General features: G+C 39.8%; 1 long non-coding RNA gene across 2 annotated transcripts in view; it reads right to left on the reverse strand.

Annotated features, from left to right (window-relative positions):
- Positions 1–1005: 1005 nt before the first annotated feature.
- Positions 1006–19909, reverse strand: part of LOC127059278 (uncharacterized) — a 34337-nt gene continuing 15433 nt past the window's right edge. The window contains exons 2-5 of one of the 2 annotated variants that reach the window (XR_007776927.1): positions 18324–18392; positions 5331–5424; positions 1419–1538; positions 1006–1225 (exon numbers count right to left, since the gene is read on the reverse strand). This is a non-coding gene — a long non-coding RNA (uncharacterized LOC127059278). The remainder of the gene's footprint in view (positions 1226–1418; positions 1539–5330; positions 5425–18323; positions 18393–19909) is intronic. The other variant, XR_007776928.1, reaches the window with a different exon arrangement.

The following is a 19909-nucleotide window of genomic DNA, read 5'->3' on the forward strand; positions in this document are numbered from 1 at the left end:
CAGAAACATTAATTGTTACCACTTTCTTTCCCATTCTGAACTTTTCAGCAGGTCATTAGTTATGTAACACTGTGGATGATATTTACATCACACAAGCATGATTATCAACTAACCTAAAGGTTTGATAAATGTATCCGTATACAGAGGCAAAACCTTAAACGGTGTGGGTGACACTCTACGTTTCTCAGACAGATGAAATTATCAAAATTACACCTTAGGCCATTAAGAGGGAAGGTGGTCCCCATCCTGTCTGACATAACTGGATTCAAATATTCTCTCCTTTGTAGCAGTCTCCAAGCCTTTGTTCCTTCTTACCTTAATATTTCTGAGAGAAATAACATATGAATGTTTAATTAAGCCTGTGATATATTCCATTTCCAGCTCTTTATAGTGCCTTAATAGCACACGTGAAGTGTTAAACAGACTCCTCCATCTGGGTGGAAAAATACCACTGAAGCCAAGAGAAATTCTGCACACAAAGCTGGAGAGGACCAAGTGCCAGAGTGGTGAGAAGGCAGCGTGCTGAGCTTACCTTCACTACATCTGAAAGTCCTTCTCTTTCATACAACACATTTCCTAGTCTTAAAAAATAACAGGGAATAGCAAAGAGCAGCTGCTGCCAAAAGCAGCAAATGTCCCTGTTGCTGTGCACTCACAAGTCTTTGGCACAACTTTACTCAAAATGGTAAATACATCCTAGAAAAAGTGTTCACAAGATCACGCTTGCCAGTATGAATCCTTGTACCTAGAACTCCATACTATGTATGTATGCATTTTCTAATAAAAGTGAGCTACTAGGAACTGCTCATAAAATATAGCCCTATAAAAAAGATTATTTCAGAAAGTTTGTTTACTTCATCAGCAGGATTTCTCAAAAATCATTGTCATCAAAAACAGTGTTTAAGAGAGGTTTTAAAGATCTTTTTAAAAACAAATACACATACCTTCTGACAGGAATGAGAAAGCTTATGGTGAGGTATACAAAACCACATTATTCTCAATTCCCAATTATTGGACTACATGCCAAAGCAGCTAAGATGACAAAGTCCATGAAAAATTGTGTTGGAGCTTTAGAGCTGCCTCTGGATCTTTCACATTGTTGGACAGTCTCTTTGTTGCTCATCTTCCTCATCCTCCAGAAGGCCATTTCCTTTCCTTTTGACATTTTTTCCAATAGTTTGTCTGGTTTTTGTCCATTCCTGAGCAACATTCCACTTTATACATCCTGCAATACACAAGATGTGTTTAGAGGACCTTCAGGCTGTGAGTGCAGGTTTTGCTCAGGTGGGCAGATGGATTTAGGAAGCACACAGGTGCTGACATGGAAATTGCATACCTGGAGCCTTCCTGCTGAAACACAGCCTGCACACAGTCTGATGCCTTCACAAATAACATACCACACCCCCTTAGTCAAGTACCTGTTTTCTATGACAGTGTTGGGTTCTTTTCCTGACTAGATCCTGCTTCAATATGGAAAACACAGACTTAGTCCCACATTTCATGTGTCCTGTTCAAGTCAGGGAAGTTTAGTGTCCTGTCTGAAAGCAGAAAAGGATGGAGTTGAATTTGATCTGAAAAACTCCTGATGACAACTTTTTGATCAGAAAACTCCTGAGACCATCCAGAGCACCCTGTGTGCCTGCACACTAAAAGTGTTTGGGTCCTTGCCAGCATCCTATTGCTGTACCTCCCATAAGTATGCACAGAGAAAATCCTAGGGCACAGATTCTGTGGTGTGCAATAAGTCATTCATCGTTCATTCTCCCATTTTTTCCACACTGTGTAGATGTTATGAGCCTGCCATGCAACCCTGCATGAGACACAGGGTCTCAGAAAATGGCTGGGAAGGACAGGAAGGAACCAGGATCACAGCCAGGTGCAAGCCCCACGGTGTCAGCCCTCCCCACAGTTTCCCAAGCACTGACATTGTCTGAACTTGCAAATAGAGGCTGTGCCTGTGCTTGGAGTAAGGATAAGAGCACAGCCATGCTCATTAGAACAAGGGCCCCTTGTCAGGCAAACTGTGGAGTTGCCACCAGTGCCAGCTCTGCTACTGAGGGTCTGCAAGCCTGCAGGGGGGTGCAGCCCTGAACAGCAGCAAAGCAGCCCTTGCTCCTGCAGGGCACACCTGAGACACAGCCAGGGCTGCACCCTCCCCTCACAGGGCACTCTCAGTGCCCCTCAGAGGCTGCTGCAAGGGGTGGTAGGGTGGGCAGCCAGGGCACCTTGTCTCAATGGCACCTTCAACAGAGCCACAAGGCACAGGGCCTTGAGGTCCAGCTATCACACTGACTGTCTCAGTCACCCTGTTTGGAAACCACAGTTACAACATCCTGTACAAACAAGGGCTTGTCAGCAAGAATGAGATCCTTGAGGGCAAAGCTGCAGTCAGTGCTTGCATGACACGCTGCAAGCAAGTTGCTGGGCATCCTACTCCTCCCCCTCCTGTTGTCCCTGCAGAGTGCCCTGTCAAACCAGTCATTGCTGCCCACTGGGCAACAGGCACCGTGTGCCACAGGGGAGAAAGAAACCTGGATAAGCAGGGCACAGAAAGGAGAGGGCCCAACCTGCCTTCCTACCTTCTTGGCCTCAGCTCTGATCCACAGAACACAGCGTGATGTGATTGGTGACCTAGGGAGATAGGGAATGAGCCTGCATTCTCCTTTATTTGGACACTGGACACATATCCAGCAGATCAAAGGGGAGGTGTGACATCTTTACCAAGCTCCATCCAAGCAGCTCCACACTATGCATTGCCGGCTTGCAGCACAGCCCTTCTCCCATGACAAGACACATTTACACCATAAGTTCTTTAAGGCCCAATTTTACATTAAGAGCAAGCCTGTGCTTTTTAGAAATAACGATAATGCTATGTATGCATTGATAGATTAGAAATAGTAACAAATATCTTCTGAAAAATATTAAAAATGCACCTTAGGAACCATTATGAAAAGACAGTGATATTGCACAGTGTGGATCACATTCTTATCTCCAGAATACCCTGACCCGAATCTATCTTTATGCAGTTTTTTCAGAAAGATGGAATAATCCCTGGGGATTTCACAAAGCACAAAGAGACAAAGTGGTTTGTCCACAGTAAGTAAAACAGTGATTCAGAAATGTTCTTCCTCAGTCCTTTATCTGTCAAGCAATATTTCTTCACCTTATTAACAGGCTAAGAGATCATGAGAATTAATCACTGTGATTAATTGTGCTTCTAGATAAAATGTATATCACAGATTGTGTTTTATTATGTCTGGAGTTGGGGAGAAATCATACATTGCATCAAATGACTGTCAGTTCTGCTGCAAACTCACTTCTGCTGCTCAGCTATAAATAATGCTCACAACACATGTGAAAACCATCACACTCCATTCCGAGGTGGAAAATGCTGAAGAAAAGTGTTCTGGTAAACAAACCCTTCCTGATGGCTCTCTGAATAGCTGGCAGTGAGCACAACTCCTGTTTCATTCTGCTGGCACAATCTGCCTCGCTCCTCCCTGCTAATAAAGCAAGGCTGCATGTTAGGGAAGGCTGAGACCACTGATACAGAACCAGAGGAGTCTTGGTGTCAGCCTTAGAAAAACCCAGCCAAAGCTGCACTTTTTATCAAACCATCTCCTGGGTATGGCCTGGGTGTTCACTGCAGCTCAAATAGCTGTGGATACCATCAGCCCTCAGCACAGGCTCAGCAGTGCTCAGCCCTGCATGGCAGACAAAACAGGTGCATTTTCCCAGGATGGAGATTCTTGAGGACACCGATTTCACAGCCTGTATGCAGCCTCTTTCAGTGCTGCTCAGAAAGGCTTATGTCTCACTAGGATCTTCTCTGCTACAGTTTAAGCACATTTTTCTTTCCTGTCCACCAAGAACATGGAGAACAAACTATCCTCGTTTGTACTCTCCTTGGTTTGCTTTAGACAAGGTCACTGTGACTGCTAACAATATTTCACACTGTTCAGAACTGTTCAGTGCTCACACACCACCCTCTTTAAGGTATGTTTGTGTTTAAGGTATCACAGATCCGTGCTCTGTTCCAGTGTCACACCAGATCTCCAGTACCTGGATGGCACAGCATTCAATGGTCTGTTTTCCCACCTTACCAAGCACAGGCACGGTGCTGACTGCAACCATGACAAACACCCCATGTAGTACCCCTGCAAGGAAGCCTGAGAATGTTTTTTTTTTCATCCATTAAGCCATTCTTACGCAAGCATAAAATATGCCAGCTGATTTTGCTATTACTAAACACCCCACAAAACTGACATGCAGTTTGTCCAATGCATTTAGTCTGCAAGCAGCCATAGTGGGATGCACTCATACCATCCCCCTTAGCAGTTTGCACTGCCATCCTACAGATGTGCCCACTCCTCTCCAGTGATTCTGTGAGGAACACAGGCTCCTAACTTTTGATGCACCAAATCACATCTTAGTCTGATATCTAAATTGGGCAGTGAGTCAATCTTGCATCAGCACCTACATGGGTGGTTATCTCAGCATAGGACTTTAGGCAGATGCAATATTTGAGTAAAATCATGCAACAGACCTCCTCCATAAGCTTTCAGGCAAATGCAATGGCTCAAATACTTCCAAAAGAAGAAACCCAGTCCTGAATAAAACTAATTCTTTTCTTAATATAAGTGAAAGGACCGAAAATATTTTGTAGTCATCGGTATACTAGCAATGATGAGGCATCTAAAGAAGAAGTCTTCATTTTGAGTCACTGGTCAGTGTCCACACACACCCTTTAGGTGGTTAATACTCAGTTTCACAGTATAGATAACATCTTGTAAACTTCTCTGTAACTATCCAGATCTTCAGAGAGAGAACCCATCTAGTTAGCATTGACATTTAGAATATGTTCATTGTTTTCCTTCTCCTTTATTTTTGGCAGCCACAGTTTAAGAACGGACTTTGATACAGCCCATGACATGCCTGAGGGTATTTTTAAAAAGCAGTTTGGGGGAAGAGGAAGAGAATGAATACATGAAAATAAAGCCTGATCTTAATTAGTAATTGACATGTTCCCAGGTGTTTCCTTCTTGAGATCTTGCATAGAGCAACTGCATCAGATCACCTGTAGTTTAGGGTTTTCAGTTTGCCAATTAACGTCTCTTCCTTTTTCATAAGCTGATCTCATGTTTTCCAGAGTAGTGTTGTCTTCACTTCACATCATCTGAACAAACAAATGAAGTTTTCTCTCCCTCACAAACACTAGCACATGCTCACACAAGCTTCTCTCTTTGGTCTGCGTGAGGTAGTTTGGCACCAAAAAAATATGTGATTAAGTTTTAACAAGTGTCAAAGCCAAGAGGCTCACAGACACTTACCTGGAGATCAGAATGAAGTTTAGGTGCTTTCTGAAATTCAAATTAGCAAGTGTCATTCTTCCTGCCTTCTACCACACTTCAGGAAACGTTTGATCTGCAGAGAGAGAATGAGACAGAAAAAATGAGCAAGTGAGAAACCTCCAGGATCCAGAGGCTCAGACTTCCCTCTCCCTAGAATTACCACTGTCTCTAGGAGCATGCAAATAATCTTGGTTACTCTTGCTTACATGGTCCTACTACAGGGCACTAATGTGGAGCAATGTAGTACCAAATTACCCATAAATATTTAGGTCAAGGATTTCAGCATAGAACAACAGAACAATTAATAATTCAAAATGTTGCCTCTGAAAGTTATTTTTTGACACCATTAGCTGGAAGTGAGCAGACATGCCTTTGTTAACTTACACTGTAGTCTATCATTTTTAATACAATATCAATGCCAAAAAACAACCTCCAAGAGCATTGATCAGAAAATTCATAATCTTTTTTTTGTTTGCTAAACCATACATTTTACAAAGGTTCTTGTGATCTCATGTTACTGCCATGTTGCTCAGAAATAAAAGACACTGCAAGGGAAGGAAGGAGATCTAACATCTCATGACCTACATGGGCTCTTTATTGTTAAAAATGCTAAATTTATGTAGCTTCTGTATCGGGGGAAAATACACTGATTAGAATATAGAAAGTGTATTTTATCCATCAGCTTCAATACAAATGTTACACTATGCATAGTGATCTGTATTAATGTATTAATGCTTACCTTTATCTACCTTCATACCTCTCTAATATACTATTACACAAGTGCTTGAAAAAACATGCCAACTACCAGAAAAAGAGTTGCAATAGCAAATAGAGATATATGAGCAGTAGTGATCTCCTTTCATTTTTAACTGAATACTATTAAGTCCAGTGAGGTGTAAGACCTGCATCCTTTTTCCTCCTGAGTATCCCATTAAGTTGCAGGCGGCAAATTGCAAAGGGAAAGAAAGAAAGAACAAATGAAAAAGGAACCAAGTATCAGGAAAAAAGAACTGTCCAAGAAGCACATGTTGTCCTCTTGCTTGTGCTCAGTCAGTACCAGAGGTCTTCTACTTCTACTTTGGTCTATTTACAAACATTTTAAATGCTGATGCCCTTCTCCTGTCACAGGACAGGCAAAAAATTACATCTGGTTTATATTGGATCTTCTAATTTTATATTGGCTTGTTGAATTTGGGTTTAATCCTTTCTTGATGCAATTTTGGGTATTGACACAAGCAATGCAAAAATAAATGGAACAGGAAGAAAATGTATGATCAAGACACCATGAAGTGTTAATCTCTTCTATGTGTTTTTCCTGTAGTTCCACATCTTTCCTCATCAAATTGCACGAGGACCTGTTACACCAAATTCTGACAAAGGAGGCAGTGGTGTGGTCATGCAACAGGCACATGGCACACAGCAGAGGAACCTCTTCCCTGACTCTTCCTGGTTAAAAGATGGACTAAATGCAGCCCTAAATGTCAAACCATGTTTCATCCAATTCCCAAGTGTCCTGTTTTCCTACTCACAGAGCAGTGCAAGGCAAGGACAAGGGGGAATTATTATATTTGAAACTGCATATGCCTCTTATTGTAAATAAGAGCTCCCATGTATGTCAAAGAGGTACAATTGCTAAGTCTTACTGACAAAGAATCAGTCTACTGTGACCGGCTAGCCATTTTTATATGTACCCCTCCTTGGAAGTGTTCAAGGCCAGGTTGGATGGGGGTCTGACCAACCTGGCCTGGGTGTCCCTGCCCATGGCAGGAGGGTTGGCACTGGATAATCTCTAGGGTCCCTTCCAGGTCCCTTCCCACCCAAGTCATTCTATGATTCGTTGATTCTGAGTACAGGGTGTGCTGTGTACCTTAAAATCTTTACAATGACCTTCTAAATTGCCTTTGCATGCTGCTAATTTTAATGTGGCTATTTTTGGTAGATAGCAGTAAGATCAGAAAATTACAAGAGGATTTAGAATAATGAAGGGTCCAGACCTGAAAACATTATTTTTTACTTAATTCTTATATTTTTTCCTTTGGCATGTCTGACAATCTATTCTTTTAGACTGATGCAATCCATTCAGAAATGGTGTCATAGCAGCAAGTTGAACTGCAGTGCAAAAAAGCAACAAAGAATCACTGTTTCTGCCTTGTCCTAAAAACTTTTTCAAAATATGTGTATATACACATTTATAGCTCTGTTGAACTATAGAAGTGAAGAGAGAGAAAAGCACTGAATAATTCATCAAATTTCTTCCTTTATTACACATATCGAATTTTCCCACATAAACATATAAAACCAAACTGAATTCTTACAAATTATTAATATGAAAGATGCAACTAGAGGATTTCATCCCAAAGAAAAATAGTCGTGCTAGTGAGCCTTGTTTGAGTTCCTGTGACTTAGAGACAGGGATGCAGATCTGAGGCAGCCATCCCTGTCTCTGTGCCTAGTCCATGTAGGTGACAGAGTCCAGTGATTAAAAGGTCCCATCCTAAGCAGAGATCTAAAACAAACACTTTGACTACATTACAACAGTGTCTATTTCTCTTTCTAAAAATAGAAGGAGCCCAAATAACTCAGGTTTTTTATTCTAAGTCTCAGGTATGGATATGTACCTCACAGATGCTTAATGTCATAAGAGATTAAAAATTTCCTGCGTCCAGTCTCTGATAAACCAACTTACACAAGTTGAATTATGACTACAAAAACAGTGTCAGACAAATACGTAACAACTTTCAAGAATATTCTAAATATCCTGTTACCTTCAGGCCACTGTAGGGAATTCCAATTAAAATATACTCTCTGGAAATACCCAGCCAGACCCATTGCAGATTTTAGATGTCAATAAAACACTCTCCTATGACAGAAGAACTTTGACTTGACTGCAGTGAAATTGAGCCTTCTGCAGAGAACATCCCTGCTCTAGTGTTTACTAATTTAGCTTGCAAGGCAGTGTTTAGAGGGATATTAAGAATTAACTAGCATGTTCTCTATTTGTGGATTATGTGTGCAATTCCCCAATCTGAAAGAGAAGTATATATATCTAAAAGTAAAGCTCCATACACACTTTCCCATTAGACATTGCTTACTCATTTAAAATGTATGTTTACTTAAAATTTTGTTCCCTGGAAAGGTCTAATGAAATATACATTTCATTTTAGCAGGGACTCCCAGAGGAGTCAGCTGCCAGGCAGCCTTTTTCTAGCTCCTTCTGTGCAAACTATGTAAAGCAGGACACTAAATCTGCAATAGCAGGCAACACTCAGGAATTGGAGTTTCAGCTCTGTTTATGCAGGCAGTGCCTCAGGAGGACCTGGATCTGAACAATTCTGTTAGTACACTGATAATTAATTCATAGCAATTTGTTACTTGACATTAATTTCCTACAAAACCACAGTATCTAAACATGCTCCACTTAAAATCACTTTTAGGAAAGTCAGAAGCTAAGAGGAAATGAATGAGTGAAATTTCCCTAGTTATGAATGCTTGCAGTATTTTGGTATCCCAAAGTCCTGCAAGACCAACAGCTTAATTTTAGCTGCCTTTGTCTTAGGCAATGGAGATGGTAATTCTTCTAGGTAAAAATCTACCTTAAATTCTGTTCCACATTCTGAAACCATGCAGACAGATTAAAAAAACAGACTGAAGAAAGTTTAAAAGTATTGCATGAAGTTCATAACTACCAGAATTTGTACAAAATACTTAATACCATTATTTTATCAAACATGGTCACACAGACATCTGCATTGTTACACAGAGTTAAATCTATATGCCATGTGAAAGGACATGTATGAAGAAACATTGTTGGATATGATTTTCATATTCTGAATCAGTATAATTTTTATTAATTTTATATATTATGTTGTTTCATAATTATATTGTTTTAGTATATATTAATTATTTTATTTATATTTTTATAAATACTTCAAAATCAATGTCATAAACAATCAAAACAAGAAAAGTACAGTACAAGCCTTTGGTAGAAATAAAGGGCAGGGAAGTAGTATTATACTTCTTGGCAGGAGTCCTGAAGACATTTATATCAGGAGTCATTTAAAATTCAATCAAAAGGGATCCAAGCATCATTGGGCTATAAGGAGTACCAGCCAGGAAAACTAATCTCTATGAAATGATACTGAAAAAACATTTTAAAATATACTCTTTTCCATCAAAGCCTTTCACAGAATAAATGTCTTGAAAGAGGTTGACTGAACTGACAGACAGATATGAATCTCTCACTCAACAAATATAAACCAAGATGAAACTATAGCTGGTTTTATGAAGGAAAATAGAGGTAAACTCCAGAGACAACTACAGTCTCTAGAGAGAAAACAAGTACTCTTAGTTAAGAAAACAGCTGGAAAATACCAAAGGAGCAAAACTGTCTCAGAGCTTTTATCCAGCAGCTAAAGCAGAGGTGAGAGGCACTTGCTACAAGGGGAGTGGAAAGTGGGCTATTCACAATATTGTTAAATATAGGATTGGGTTCTGCTCAGTCTTTCAGACCTGCCAGACTTGCTGCAGAGCCATCTACATCAAAATGCTGTGAAACTGCAGGATAAGAATACAGCATATTTTTTTAGACTTTTCTAAATTGGGCAGGGCTCATAACAAAGGAACTACTGAAAATAAAAAGAAATTTAAAGAAGGTGGGTTAGAAATAGGATAGGAAAACAAATGAGAAATAAAATGGTAAACAATTTTAAAAAATTTATTATAATTTCATACTCTGGCTCTTTGTAGCCTAAGCAAGGTATGTACAGAAAACCCTAGAGTTCAAGACAATGTGGCATTGAAAGAAGAAATGAGCTGTTAGTTTTGAAAGAGAACATCAAGAGGCAGCAGGTTCTGTCATGAGAAAGTGATGTGAAAATCATTTTGCAGATTTGAAATGTTGAACATTAAAATACACACCAGCATCCTTCGGTTTAAAAGTGCTAGAAAACCTTCTGACTCTTTTCAAAAACTGATTGCTGGAGCTGTACTGGTCCCCAGCCTTGCCACGTGTCATATTCCATTCCCCTGCAGAGACACAGCAATATCAGCTACACAACTTTAGCTAAGGAAAGAAGCAATCCTCTCAAGCTTCTCCAGCAGGTGATCAGATATCACACCAGCCTCCCCCAAGGTGTCAGCCATCAGCAGACACATCTTTCCCCAGGACAGCCACAGCAAAATCCATCTGGTTCCCAATCATAGAATTTATCAACTCAGTAAAAAGATAAAGTCATTTTGTTAGCAGAACTGTTACCCTCGTGACTGAAAAAAGATTTGCAAGACTGTAGTAGTTTTATTAATATATACAATTGTTCCTTAGAGTTGCAGCATCAGTGCCCAGGTTACTTAAATGAAACCATTTATCTCCCCTTGTATGTAACAAGTCCATTACTTTTTTATCTTCTGAGGCTGCAGTTTGACAGTACTGAGGTGACATGGTTATCTAAAAGAAAATGAGACCCTAACTTCTTGTCCAGGTTCCAGCTGGGATAGAGTTAATTTTCTTACTAGTCCTGTGGGTTGGGTTCAGTGGGAGAACCATGTTGACAACACAGCAGTGGTTTAGTTGTTTCTCATAGTTCTTCCTCTAAATCAAGGACCTTTCCATTTCCCATGCCCTGCCAGTGAGGAGGGGGACAAGAAGCCAGGAGGGAGCATGGCCAGGACAGGTGATCTGAACTGGCCAGAGGTCTATTCTACACCACAGAACATCTTGCTCAGGATATCTGCTAGGAGGAGCTGGCTGGGAGGGGCTGATTGCTGCTTGGGGACAGTCTAGGCTCTCATCAGTGGGTGGTAAGGAATTGCATTGTGCATCACTTGTTTCTAGAGAGTTTTATTTCTCTTTCTATTTTCTTGTCTTTCTTTTCATTATTGTTGTTGCAGTTATTACATTTTATTTCAATAATTAAATTACTCATCTTCAGCCACAGGTTTTATCTCTTTCCTGATTCTCCTCCCCATGCCAATGGGGGCATGGGGTTGAGACTGAGCATCTTCATGGTGCTTTGTTGCCAGCTGGAGCTAAACTGTGAAACTTCTTTTTCCCTTCCTTGGAATTTATTTCCACCTCCACACCACTCCAAGCTGCACAAGTGCTAATACAACCTTTCTCTCCAAAGGATCAACTCCTGCAACCAATTTACCAAGGAGCTGCAGCAAGCCAGGGTGCAGAGTTAATGTGGCCAGAGGGAGGGAGAGGGAGACAGCCAGGGCAGGGTGACTCTTGCAGCGAGGAGGGCTCAGATGCCTCACACACAACAGCTAAAGCCCAAAACACCCCAGTTCAGTTTGATGACAATGTCCCATAAGAAGCCCGAGCAATTAGAGACCTGAGATTTTTAGTTGCAAATGTAATTGCTCTGCATAAGAATCAGATAAGAAAGGCTGCTACCAACAATTAATTTATAAGTTTATTAGGTTTATGACTAAAATTTAATTGAAAGAGAAGATACAAGAAAAATTTAAAAGAACTATACTAAGTAAACACATCCATATCTACTGCAACTCTGTATCTACTGTTTACTAGAACTGCCATGGTACTATTACATTGTCTCTTGCAATAAGAAAACAATTATAATAATCTGCCCTGATAGCATTTCTACTTATCTTAAAAGATGTAAAAAAAAATTAGTTCCATTTCTGCATTAAATCACAACTTTAAAAAGGCTTCTACTTCATTTACCTCTATTAAATTTTGCTGGACTGCTGTACTCTTCATTACTGTTGTCTCTCAAAATATCACCTTCACTTCAACTGTAAATAGCCCAGGAAAATAGTTCAAACCTTAAAGGGAAACTTCCAAAGAGAAGATATTTTTTTCCCTCATAACTGAGATCTTTCCCAAGGGAATAGGACACTTTTGGAGGTGTTATGCTTCATGTTTGTAGCAATGGAAAAAAAAAGGTGTATAGAAATAATGGGTTGGCTGAGTTTATTATGAAAGGGTTTCTCCTAATAGGAGATTCAGGGCAAATAAGAGTCAAGATAAAACAAAGTTATGGTGGAAAGTTGGAGAATTTGTACTAGTTTCAATATCTTTGCTTCCATCTCCTAAATTGCCAATTGTCATATGTCATTACTGCTCAGGCTGTTAGCTGCTCATTTGATTACAGCATAGATCCCTCTCTGGAGCATGGCTCTGTCCCTGTGTGAAATCACAAAATGTGCTTGTGCAGGTGCAAAAGCTTGGGAGAACAGGAAGATGATAATTAAAGTATTTTGTTGCCTTTTAAATACACAGTTACATCTACAACGAAACACAGAAATAGTAAGCTGTTTGCTTCTATTTGTCCTTAAAGGATTTGTGGCTGGATGTACTTCAGTAGTTGCCAAGGGTTCTTGCACAGTATTAATACTAATTTATGATGAAGCATACCAAATGAACCACAAGTTATTTAAGAAAATGAAATAAGGAAACTTTTGAGGTTTTAGCAGGAAAACAGACTGGAGTGTGAGTAGTCTGATGTAAATGAATAGATGGCTTCAATGAAAATGAAAGAGAAGAAAACTCCCTCCTGGGGTTCATTATGCCTCTTGAGCTGTTGGTAGTAAAGTTAATTTTTAAATGCTTTGAGGTGATTAAGAACTCAGGCATCACTCTAAATGTAAATAAGTCCTGTTTCATTTCCTTGCAGTTAACTGATTGCAGCAGTCACCAGCTACTTAGCTTGCTGATATATTTGAGATCTGTAGTCTAGTTCATAATTAACCCTCTTCATATGAAGAGATAATGTTGGCAAGACTGTTGTTGAACATATATAACCAGGATGTGACATATTCACTCATTAGGGAAGGAGAACGTTTACATTTATAAATCTTGAGGGCACTATTAGAAGCAAAAATTTCACAGAACAGAAACCAACATAGAAATGGAGTTTGTTTCCATTTACACTGGATGCAGCTTAAAAATGCAACCAAAATAAATGCAGTTTAGAACCTTCAGCATAAACAGAATAATTATTTATAGTAAAATTAAGAAAACCATTGAAGCTTTACCTATTCCTCCCCATCAGGTCTACTAAAAAGAAAATTTCAATAATCTGTAGATGAATATCACAAATGAAAAATCTCACATGATAATCCATGCATGTAATGCATATAAACAAGCAATTAAGAATTAACATCAAGAATCTTGTTCAAGGAGTGGTTGGACCCTTGAAATCTGTATTCTCATTCCCACATCTGGAACTGAGATAGTTTCATGGCTAGGCAAAAGCTTCAGAAGTCACTAATTCTGTTCATCAGTTTGAAATTACCTAACGTGGGATGTGCTAAGCCATAAACAATGAAAATAGTTCTACTGGATGCTGAAATAGGGAGGCAACCAGTACTCAGCTCTGGGACAAGCTCCCCAGGTTGTGGCCATGGACCAAGCCTGTGGGTGTGCAAGAGATATTTGGACAATGCTTTTAGATAGTCTAACTTTTAGTTTGCCCTGGGTGGAGTCAGGACCTGGACATGATGGCCCCCCCTGGGTCGTTTCCAAGTCAGGATTTTCTATGATTCACTAAAGGGTAAATACACAGGCTTTATTAATACAACACAGGGATTCAAGCAGTCCAAAGCCCAGAAAACTTGGGTTCAAATCTTGGCCCCAAACTCTTCTAGGGAAACATGTCTATCACCTGCAACCACAAAGACATCTGATATTTGCCCATATTATAAATGCTTAAATATTTAAAGGCAAAGGGAGACCTACAGAGATTTACACTTTAATGCCTACCTGCAGAGTCAGTCATTTCATATGTTTAGTCAAATCAAATTTAAACCTTTTTTTTAAATTCAATTCCTTTTATTCACTTGAATACCAGAAGAATTGTCAAAGGAAAAATGTACACAAAACAGACACGAAATTTTCACAGGTCTCATCTAACCCAAAAAGCATAAAAATCTCACAGTCATTATGTACACCTCTGCCGTGCAGAGAAAGAGATTGTGCATCTAACCATGGCAGATCAGAACAAACAAAGAAGGATATAAGATTCATCAGCAAGTAAACCAGCAAGGAACTGGTAATTTCCAAATAAATAGCAAAATGCTGAAGTAATTATAAATAAGATCTACAAAAATGCAGTTGGTCTTTTCCTAGCACTGGTGTTTAAGCCTAAGTAGGTAAGTGAAAAAGGGAGAAATGTCCTAAACTGATCAGGATAAAGACTTCCTAAAATTTCTGGCAGTCTGATCTTAGCTAGAATCTGCCCCACTAAGAATTCTATTTTTGCGCCAAGACTGTCACAAATTTATTAGTAAATTTGCTGAACTAAAATTGACCACAAGCATTTTGGAAATCAGGTCTTTCCTGTGAATTTTACTCCCAGTTTCCATTCTCCCACTGAAAAGTTTCCCTCTACTTTGTTTTCGTGTCAAATATTTAATTACAGTCTTACCTGACAAATATCTTCAATATAAATTATTAGCTGGATTGCTAATTATTTCCTTCAAGAAATGACAACACATTACAGTAATATCCAGCTAATGAGTAATATTTCACTGCATTTTAGCAATTAGTTTTTACAAAAGTTACCAGAAGAGTTTTTCTCCTCCCTTGCTCTTCTCCAGCTTCTGTATCAAATTACAGCTAGTATTGCTTATGTCTCTATACCTCACAGTTGCAGCTAGAAGAAGATAGGGAGGGAAAAGGGGCTGATCTAGTCATTTATTAATGTCAGGGAGCTTCAGGCTAGATCTATTCAGTGGGGGAGAAACCCTGTTACTGCTCTCAGTAAATTGAGGCAGGTCGCGTCAATCTTGCAAACAAAAATTCTCCAGTTGTTCACATTTGCTAAATAAAGGCTCTCTGGCCAGCTGCCTGCTGACAGCCACAGAGCTACAGCAGCAAGAAACATTGCATATCTCTCAGGCACCTGCAGGGAAAACAATGTTGCCCCATAAAAAGGTTCACAGAATTTCCAAGTAGCAAACAAAAAGGCGCTGAGGAATCACTAGAACTCACATTTGAAACGGGAGTCTGATTACATAGTTATATACAGATATTATTTCTTAGGAGGAGTTGGCTGTAACATTTCCAGCAGGCAAGATCTTTTCTTCAATTTTTTTCCATACCCTGAGTATGGTTAGCTTCATAATTTATTTTTAAATTATGCCAGGTCTGTAAGTTAGGCTTGAATATACCTGTACATGGATATGTGCATTCAGTGATTGTGTGAATCCAAATTAATCTATGATATCTAATTGATATTAATCAGAAAATCAGAAATTAATCTCTGAAAATAATTCTCAAATCAAGGTAAGAGCTGCCAGACAGCACACTTCAATATTCATTTTAGCAAGCCTAGCAGATACCTACTGTATTTGAAATTCAGGCCCTCTGCACAGTGCTTTAAAATCACTTCAGAATTCTACATCAATGCCCTTATTTGAATCGCATTATTAGCAGGTGGACATTCTCTCAAAGGCCAGAGTCACAGCCCATAACAATCCCAATCAATATATGTGGATTTAGAAAGGTAATTTCTGTTATATCCTGCTTGCCAGGGATCTGATAAAAACTTTCAGTAACTGTAGCACCCCATGAGAAGGTATGCAGGCAATGAGCAGGTCATTTTGCTCCTTTGCTCTGGATTTTTCATAGGGCTTCTCTTTTGTGTGCTAAATGAGGACAGATTCTTTGGATGGAAGTTCTCCACCCCTCAGGCCTCCTCCACACACCATGACAGACCCACTCCCACAGAGAACAGGTCACATTCACTGTTTTCCTCCACAGAATCGTAGAATGGTTTGGGTTGGAAGGGGCCATGAAGATCACCCAGTTCCAACCCCCTGCTGTGGGCAGAAATGCCTTTCCATAGACCAGGTTGCTTCTCTCTGGGGCTGCTCGCTCACAGGCAAAAGGAAAGCTAAAAGTCCTCTCATTTTACTGACTGGCCACAGCAAAGGAACTGGAAATCCTGGAAGGCCTTCCCAGCCATCTGGATGGTCAGCCTAATGCAGAAGCAGCCAGGAAGCCCCCCAGCAGGAGATGGACACAAGAAGAGCAGGTTCCTCCCTGTGCTGTGCAGCAGGTACCACAGTCCTGGGGAGTCTGCACTGACTGCCCACCCTGCTGAATCCAGGACATGGCCACGTCCTCATGGGGAACAGGGTGCTCTTCCACTACTCCCTAAAAGCACTCATCCCAAAAAAACATTTTTGTTTTAAGCCTTGAGATTCTTAAAACCATCTTGTTTTCCATAGAGCTGAAAAAGATGTCTGACCAGTTTTGAAAGTTGGTAAATGGCAGCCAGTATGAAGTGTACAAACCCAGAGTATGTGCTGGCACCCTGGTGCAGTTGAACTGGTCAAGCATTCTTTCACAATGCTTTGGTATGGATAACAATTTCCTTCATTGTACCACTGCATTATGGAGCCTTTCCCATGCCTGACCTGGCTGGGATAACAACACGTGCTTGTTCGGAGTACTGCTGACATTAATAATGAAATGCAGTAGGAATAAGGTCCCTTTAGCAGGGCAGCAGCACACAGCCTTGATGCAGAGCCCAAGTTTGGCTTCCCCAAGTGAGGAGGCTCAGCCTCAGCAGCCCACAAGGGCAGAGCATTAGGGGGTGCTCAGCATCTCTCACAGCATGAGCAAGACTGAGCAGCTCCAGCCCACACTGACCGGGTGAAGATTTTCTCATCTTATCCTCAAAGCTTTTCAAGCCCTGATCCTAACAGAGGTCTTAGGAGACTTTTTAATCTTCATGCTTCTCAAACTCCATTTAATTTAGCTTCTCCTCTCAAATCAAGTCAAAGACTTAGAGGGATTTGAAGGAAATACAATCTTTTTTCATTAAAAGTAGGGTCTTATCACAGATCTTTGTGATTTGTATTGTCCTGGCAATAGGGGAGATCATGTAACTGGGAGTGTTTATTTTCTATGAGGCAATTAAGTTTGAGAGATATGATTGTAATTCTTTGTGCTTACTTGCAGAACTATGTACTCACACCTGGGCTGGGCCTGGTCACTCTGGCACCAGTTGCTGCAGTATTTGTGTGTGCACATATCAAGGGCTTTGTGAGGTCAAAGAAGACCATTCATTTGAGACTTGAAAAACCTTGTCAGTGTAAACAAAATTCTTATCAATTTGAGAAAAATCTTGGGTTTTTTACATCCCATTGCTCTTTTCCAATCAAATATACAGAAATGAAACATGGAAAGAACAGAAAGAGAGCAAAACAGAAAGTTGGTTATTACATATGAAGTGTTCTTCAATTCAGAAATTCTCTTCAATCTAATATCTCCTGAGATTAAAAAAAAAAAAATAAACAACAGAAAAAACCCACCATAGCCCCAAAACTCCCAACAATTTATTTACAAAACAAAGAGAAGGTTTCCTGGACAAGGCTATGACTTGCCAGGCAAGGACAGCCACAAGTGCTGATTACAAACACACAGTTTTCTGTTTTGACTGAGGATGAGCTTTTCCAGTAAAATGAGATGCCAATTAGCATTTACTATACATCAAAAAGACTGGTTCTTAACCTTTTGTGACACTAGAAAGAGCTGAGGACACTTCAGATAGTCATATGATATACAGGTACTCAGTTAATCATAAAGCACAAACACCCTCCTCAGATAATCACACAAGAACTGCTAATTATGAAAATAATAGATTCTACTGGGAAAAAAAACCCCAAACACTTATTCTAAAACTTTTCTCCTGGGCAAGGTGATTTCTTCTCTTTCCTTATACTGCTGTTTATTACATTCAGTCTTTGCTCAAGGGATTTTCTTCCAGCAGCTTACTGTTCTCAGCTACATCTAATCTTTCACACCTGTTCAGATTCTTTAACCCTTAAAAATCCTGCACATTGATACCTCTCTTAATTAACTTTACTGCTTGTAACAGAAATCATATATCTAGGAAGATTTTAGTATGAAATTTGGTTCTTAATCGCTTTCATTTATACCCCCTAAAATATTATACAAATCAACCCATATTTCCCAGTCAGTGGCCAGTTCCTGCTTACCTGAGTTCTCCCACTCTCAGTAACTTCTGCCCAAAAACCAACCAGATGAAGCTGATCCCAGTGAAGCTTCTGGTGACAAAAAGAAACAAAGCAATCAGTAGCATTTTTAGCCCTGGTTCATTCTCCTTAGGACAAAGGACCTACACTACTGAATTAGGATTAATTAGTACTAACGTATATACTGGTGCCTGATTAGAATGTCATGAGCTCATCAGTGTTGTTTAACATTTCTTCATCATAAGAGGAGTACTTAGTCCTGATCAGCTGCAATTTGTCCTCAAGCTCAAATACCAGTGCCGTTCTGCAGCATTGGAAATGTCCAAAGAATCTAAAAAACTTGCATTACCTTTTGCAGTGTTTAACAAGAAATGCTGCATTATCTCAGATTTGTTTGCCAGATTCTACAATATCATCTCACATAATACTGAATATAGCTAAAACAATGAAATACCATGTCTAGAATATTGATTAAAACCAAAACTGCCATTTACTTGGCACATTGGGACTTCCACCACAAGAGTAAATTTTGAAGGTTACACAAGGCTACATAATAAAACTTTCACAAACCTGACTACCTCCTGAAACCTTGTTTTCCACACAGTTAGCATTATACATGTGTATGCGTAGGGATGCTCTTTTCAAAAAAATAATAATAATCTAAGACACACTATTGCAGAAGTGTCATCTTTTTTGGAAAAAATTTAGGTCAAATGCAGCAGGTGTTACTTATATTGGTTAATGAGGCTGTGGAAGGCAGAATGCTGGGTGGTATAAGGAACCATAGGATGCAAAAGTCTAAATGGAAATGAGTTTATGAGGGTCTGTCTCTAGAGACAAAGTGATTAGTCTATCAAAATGATTATTCAAAAAGAGCAGTCTCTGACAGGGAAAAAACCAGATAGAATGAGGGTCATAGGGGGATGGTGTGCATTGTTCCAATATTGATAAATCAGCTGCACAGAAGGGGTTAGAGCCTGAGGTAGCAGTCACAGGAATGGAATTGCCTATTTACCAGATGAGGAGAATAACCAAGGTGAAAATCCACTGGAAATGAATCAGGGATAAGAATGTAGAAAGACAGACAGATCCATGTGAAAATTTTAGAAACCCCCTTGACAGGGATGGAGCAGAATCTGCCAACTCCAGATTTACAGGGAGTGGAGCTGCACCAATCAGCCAGAACCTCTCTTTTCCAATCAAATTAAGGTTTTGCAGAGGGTGTGTGTGTGTGTGTGTGTAAAATGACAAATTACATGCAAATTGCTCTTCACTTCTTAAGATTATAAAGCAGGGGCTCTGCTCCTATTAGTGCCCTGCTTTCCAGCACACAGTTACCTAGAAGGACTGCTGGGTAATTACGTGTTTCAGAGAGTGGTACATTTACAGGAAGCCATGACTAAATGTTCCTACTAAATTAGCCTCTCATGCATTAGTCACTCTTTTCATAGAAGAAAAATGGAGTTTGACTCTTCCCTCATGTCAACACCTGTTTTGAACTGACCTCATCTCACTGCCTCTACGTGTGATCTGTCATTGCAAGTAGAAGACTGATCGGTTGTTTCAATTAACTTTTCAAGATACATATT

The sequence above is a fragment of the Serinus canaria genome, chromosome 2 (assembly GCF_022539315.1).
Source record: "Serinus canaria isolate serCan28SL12 chromosome 2, serCan2020, whole genome shotgun sequence".
NCBI lineage: Eukaryota > Metazoa > Chordata > Aves > Passeriformes > Fringillidae > Serinus > Serinus canaria.